The sequence below is a fragment of the Phaethon aethereus genome, assembly GCF_964289735.1.
Source record: "Phaethon aethereus genome assembly, chromosome: 9".
NCBI classification, from domain to species: Eukaryota; Metazoa; Chordata; class Aves; order Phaethontiformes; family Phaethontidae; genus Phaethon; species Phaethon aethereus.
In genome coordinates, this window is record NC_138585.1 from 5,987,418 (window position 1) to 5,994,150 (window position 6,733).

Sequence of the window (6,733 nt, forward strand, 5' to 3'; positions counted from 1 at the left end):
TCCCCATGCAGGATTTCCACCTGCAAGACACAGGCCCAGACACAAGTTTTCCAGCGAGGGAGAAGGCACTTGCCAGTAATCCCCAGATACCTTCTCAGCTAGCACTTCCATCTCCATGGGCTTTCCTGCCCCCTGGAAACACCTCTTCCATTGGAGGGGAGAGCATCCTCATCTCTCCCATACCCTTCCTCTCTCAGCTCCCTCACCCCTTGTACACCAGCTCCACTCCAGTCTCCCTCACAGAGCAAAAATTTCTCCTACAGCTGGGAATGCTCCCAAGGCTTGGTTTTCATTCATTTCTTTTTGCATTATAAACAAAAATGCCCAACCTCCTGTACTTGGCTAGAAGGAGGCTCTCCTCTGCCCACTCAGTACTGATCAGGAATGCCTTGAGACCTGGACTGTCCTAGAGGCCAGTTCAAAGGCCTCCATGCCACCAGTAATCTTCTTTTACGCTTCAGTGGGCTCTAGATCAGGCCACAATATGCACAGAAACATAAAGGAAACTAGATCCAAAACCTCAAACTGATGTCACTGTGAACAACCTGTGTCTGGGCCCAGGTCTGCATCCGTGCCCTTCGCTGCTGTGGCGGCAAAAAAGGATAGAAAACTACCGACTTTGGTACAGGAGTTTTCTTAGCAGTGTGGAGAAACTCAGATCAGAACGGCCAGCACTCTGTCTGGGTGGAGATACTTTCTCACTTACCTTCTGCCTCATGAAGTTAAAGGCCACACTGTAAGATACAGACAATCAAATTAAAACCATCTCCTGGCTGTCACAGGACTTTTGACCCTTGATCTGCGGACTTTTTCCCCCCCCTCCAAAGAAAGCAAAACCTCCCTGTACAGTGAATGTAAACCTGTAGACATTGCAGACCTCTCAGAAGCAGACCACATAGGTCCAGAAGTTCAACAGCTACAGGCTGAAGGACCTCACTCCCGCAGGTTGCTCCAGACAGCATTATTTCCAGCAGCCTTCAAACAGCTCTGAACTGCACCAGATGACAAGGTTGGAGAGGTGTGGAAATGTTGGTACAAAAAGCAGTTTCACTCAAGCAACAAATAACAGCGACATGGTTATCATCACCCAGCGCTCTCCAGGAAAGGCTACGGGCCAGTCCTCAGAACAGCGTTTACGTCAGGCCACAAAGCCAGTCATCCAGGCAACATTTCGAGCTCATTTGTGCCTTTAGTGTACCAATTTAAACACTGTTTGATTTGCTGTGCCACTACCAGCAGTGACAGGTTTGAGGACTGATCTATGCCCCTAGTGCCCAGGTTCAGACTGACCTTTGTAATTTGCATGCAAGGTAAAGATCTCAACCAGACCCTATTTCCCTCCAGTGCTGTGTGTCTTATTCATTAGCATGCTCAGGATAAGAAAAGGCAATTGCAAATCAAACAGCCTTTTTAGGACTAATGGACTGAGAGAATAGGGAATCAAGAGATCTGATCTCCTCTGCTGAGTTCAGAAGATTCAGTGAAGACTGCTGTCTAGTCACAGGATGATACAGATACTACCTGACTATTAGGAGAGCAAGGTTAATGTGTAATAACCCCCGGTCAGCTAGCCTGAGATCAGAAGGAGACTGTCCCAGCCACCTACCTACAGCACAGAAGTGACAGGAAAGATTGCAAAAGCTCACTCACTAACAGAGCCCATTGTTGACACCAGAAACCCAAATATAAGGATTTATACAAACAGGGCAGCATTTTGAAAGCAGAGGTAAAACACCGGCTACTTTATAAATATGTTATTAACTCCAGGTATTTAGTGCCCCACACAGCTGTGTGTGGGCATTGATGGCGCTGGGTTTCCTAACATTACCTGGTCAACCAACCCTCATGCCAAAGCTCTGCCATCTCAACCACTAGTAATGTTCACCTTGGTCAAACTATGCTAGTGCTGCTCCCATCGCCCTCCACATCACCATCAAAATTCTCGTGTGCCTGATACAGCGCTGTACTCGTCATCCACTCTCACTTTGCTTATTTGCTATTCTAATGATATACAAACAGTGGCCTATAGGAAACCACATGCTGCCTGTAGCAATGATATTGGATCATAAACTCTTTACAACTGGAGAAAAAACGATTAGACATACGTAAGTGCACTTCTTACATGACATTCAGCAATTACAGAACATTGCCCAAAATATCGAAAAGAGCCCCTTGGAAAAAGGACTGAAAAGACAAAGGGCAGAAATTGGAAAGGAAGGGCAAGTGTGGAAAGAACTGATTTGCCAAGAGGACTGGGATTTTGTAAGTGAAGAATCAGATTCGGTAAGAGGGGGATTAACTAACAGAAAACAGAGCTGCAGAAAATATCCTTTATGGACTTGGAAGTTCAGAAACAAGGAGGGGGAGCACCAGAAAAGATAAAGATTTACAAACCATCATATCCCCAGACCAGAAACAGTTCAGCTCATGTGCCTGACTAAACACGGTTATCTGAGTCAAAGCAGGTAACACAAACTGCTGTTGACGCCGCAGTGCTGTGTTACGAGAATGCCGACAGCTCTGCTGCAAAACTGCATCTTTTCTGACCCTTTGCTTCACCGCCCCTGTCTTGCTCCATGTTCTCTTTCCTGGAGGTTTATGTCTGATGTGGAAGAAGTCTGTGGGATGAGGCAACAGCCAGGTCAGCCGGAAGACTGCAGAAAGCTGACTGCAGAGCAAGGGGCAGCTGTACCTGCGGCAGCGCCAACTCTCCCCTGCCCAGGAGCTGGCAGCAGCCTCTACAGCTGGTGGAACCGAGCTGAAACCACAAGCCACACAGTAATATTTCACCTTGGGTGTTACCTGCCTAGCAGACTGCAGTTTAGCGCTCATTTTGAAGAGCCATCAGCCAACATAAATATCACGGCAATTATTAGCAATTCCTAGGTTTTGCACATTTTTATCAGTAAAAGGAGAATTTTCTTTTTGGAACTGGGATGTCTAGAACTGTCAGTAACTCACCTCCCCACAAATTTAGCCTACTTTGCTTTTTCACATATGAACCTTATACCAGAGCACACTACAAACTATAAAACCACCTGTGCACAGCTGTTAATGTTACTAATTACCAAAAGGGTAATGTGTAGCCAAGGGAGATTTAATTTACGCCAGTCAAGGCTGAAAGGAAAAAAACATAGCTCACAGAAATGAACTCACAGCTTAATGCTATTTCAGAAAGTACAAAAGTTTAAACTACCCCATGCTAGCTTTCACTTTATTCTTGTATCAAAGATATAAAGGGGAGACACTGTGAGGCTGTAAAGTAGCAGTAAGGAAAGAGACATGTACTTTCCCTGATATTTTAATAATTTCGTTTTTGTCACCATCCTTCTCCCCTTCCACCTGCACGTTTTACCCAAACTGTGTGAATACCCAGGAGACGGGAAGACTGGCATTAGAAAATTAAGATCTGGGCTCCAGCTTCCCAAACACCACCAAGAAGCAAGAATACTTTCAGCCACTGTCCATCATAGCTCTTTCGCTCTTTGTTCTTTATAAAATATGTTTCTTACATTAGATAAACTGAAGCCAAAATTACAATCCTGTCTGTGTAACGTGTACCATATTACATATATTGCACCCTGATGGTCTACAACCTAGTATGGCAAATCATTTCATTTTTTAAATTAAATAACAGATATTGACAAGCTATTCACAACCTCCAATTAATTAATCTTATGCTTCTCTGTAGGTTTGTAACTGTTCCTGCTATGTTAGCTTTACCTGTACTTCTTTTCAGTACAAAAATAGCCTGAAGAAACATTACAAAAAACTAGCTCTGCCAATATACTGGTCTTGGTTGTAAGATTGTTCTACTTCTTTAACAAACAATATGCTAAGGCAAAAATGTTTTATGCAAAAAAGTAGTATTATATGTATTGTAAATCCTTAAATGCTGTTTTCATATAATTGGATATGAAATGACCCAGCACACTAATTCCAGAGATGGAAAAAGATGAGGGAACTCAGCTGCTGCAATCGAAGTTTTACAGCCAGGTGAACCTCTGTACCTTTTAGTCTCTCCAGACTGTATTTCTCAACCTGTCCAGATGCCTGGAAGCCTGCAATACAGGCTGATTTCTCTTAGTGACACATTTTCTTTTGATTTTGTAGAGAGCAGGGCCAAAAACTTGGCTTGCTCACCCTCACCTGTTTATAAACACTACATGTACTGCATGTCTTATTTAGATGCCCTGAATTATAGTTACAAAGGCTTATTTATTAATTTTAGAATACACAAAATTCCCACACTTGCCAAAACAGCCCTAAAAACCTATACAGTTTCTATTCTTGTTTTTTGCTCAAATTAAATGCAAACCTACTCCTCTCCTGCAAGTCTCGAAAGAACACTAAGCAATATTAAATTCAGTTCAACATCTGTTTTAAGATTAGAACCTTGTTAAGCAACACTCACATTTTTATCATGTGTTTCTTCATGGTAGGATGCGAGGCATTCCCAAAGGCTGCCACAAGAGGAGGAAACAAGAACTCCAACAGGACCCTCCATGACTGCTCAGTACAAGGAATTTGCTGTGGGAGAAATGGACAAAAAAAAAAAAATTCAGAAAAATATTGTTGATTTAATTTTAGGCAAGGAGAGCAGACTACTCCAGTTGTAATCATTTATCTTAAATAGTACATACATAGCTGTTCCAACAAATATAAAAAGTAGCATATATATTTATCACTTGTTTTTTCCAGACGGATCCTTCACTCCAAACATGCCCTCTTGATCGATCCTTTAGTGCTACTGTTACTGGGAACCCGAGGCAATCTGGCTAGCGTCACCTCCGGACGCGTGACACACTCCCGTCACCTATGCTATCCTGTGTACCGGAGTTACGCTCAGCCCCACCACACCACAGCTGAAAAACTCTCCTGCAACACATGGTGAGGAAACCTTTAGCATGAAAAGGTCCATTTATGAAAGAAAAGTGACAGAAAGCCAGCTCTGGCCAGGGCATTTCTGAGCAAGGAACAAAATATCCTTAGTTTTGTTGTGTAAAACAACCTCCAGTATCAGCCCTCTAAAAAAGAGCTTGCCTTTATATTTTGTTGTGAATGCAACACACTTACAAAAAAAACAATTATAAGTTGGCTGTGTAACTCAGTGTTTCGTGGTAGTGTTTTTTTTTTTTTAATAGAGGTGAGTCAACAGCTATCTTTAAATAGGAAGCAGAACAGGTCTTTTCTCTCACGAAGTAGCCAGTTCCCTTCAAAGAATGCAATATATTGAATTGTCCCTCTCCCCCTTAACTTCTTTTAATATTTTGATTTTTTTAATATATTTAGCCCTGCCTCCAGTCACATAGGATTTAAATTGGATCTACCCAAGTACACTTGTAAATACATACACTGGAAACAACTCTTCACAAGTTCAATGCGCTCAGATTAAGCTGAACACCGATTTAAAGACATAACATGCAAAAGAACATGTTTTTTTTTCCCCTCATTATGATACTAACCATCAACTCCAATTATACTATGCTGAAAAGCTAAAAAAACAAGCACTTAAAACAGCCTTACAAAAGCCAAAACCTTTGGAGAAAGGAGTACAGATCTATCGTGAGAAATAACCAAAATGAGGATAGAAAATAAAAGCGCTGCACCCAACAAGATGGTACCAGCTCAAGTGAACAGCCACAGAAAGCACTAAGGACAAGAACATTATCCAACAAAGTAGGCAGCAAAGGTCTAGAATAAAGGGGCTGGGAAAAGGGCAGCAGCAAAAGGAAAACCGATGAAGTTGCCTGCTAGGAATGCCTTGGCAGGCCACAGACTGAAGCAAACTTACTGAAAGCAGCTTTGTCCATGACCTGCTCCCATGGCTCTGAGGGCAACTTTTACTCCAGTTCCTAGAGATGGCAGCTCCTAAGGCACGTCCTGCTGATCAACTCTGCAGGGAAAACAAACTTTAAAAAGTCAACACAACATCTCCTTGCATGTCCCGTGCCTCCTCCCATCAAGGCTCTTTCATCCAAACACCCAGTCAAGTACCCAACTTGACCGCTCTTTTTTTTAATTCAAATTTGCAATTTGTTTGACTACAAGTGTAAATTATTCCTTCCCCTTGTAACCTGTGATCTTACCATCAGTGAGGGAGAAAAATACTACCATTTTCTATAAAAAGCTCAAAACAGGTGTAGCCTCTAGTGGGGGCTATAAAAGACCAAATATTTGTCTGCAAGGTAATTACGTTCCTGGTGGGAAACCAGGTATTTCATCAAATTTGCTAAACAAAACCATGTGAAGAATCTGCATCAAACATACCTGAACATTTGGCGGGGGTTTGTAACAGTCTCTCAACATTTGCCAGCCACCCTGCCTAACTTGGGGTGTTACCCATGAAAAATGGACAGAGGCAGACGAGTTACCAATTGCACGCATTTTTGGCTCCTAAAATTTAGAGAGAAGGGAAGGGCCAACAATTTTCAAGGATTCACTTCCACTAATCCCAACAGATCCTGTCTCTAGACATGACGCAGGAAATAGCATCTCCCCTCTTTGCCCTTGGCCATGCAATAAAGGAACAGAATCAACAAATAATGCTGCAAAGAGGCAAGAGGGGCTACCAACAATTAAAATTGATTACATCTCTAATACATCACTTTGTCTTAATTCCTTAAAAATGTTATTGCAAGACAGAATTTTTCATCGTTTAAAGTGATTTCACATTTAAAAGCAAGAAAGCTGAACCCCTCTAAGACAATAAAGGAGAGCAGATACACATCCA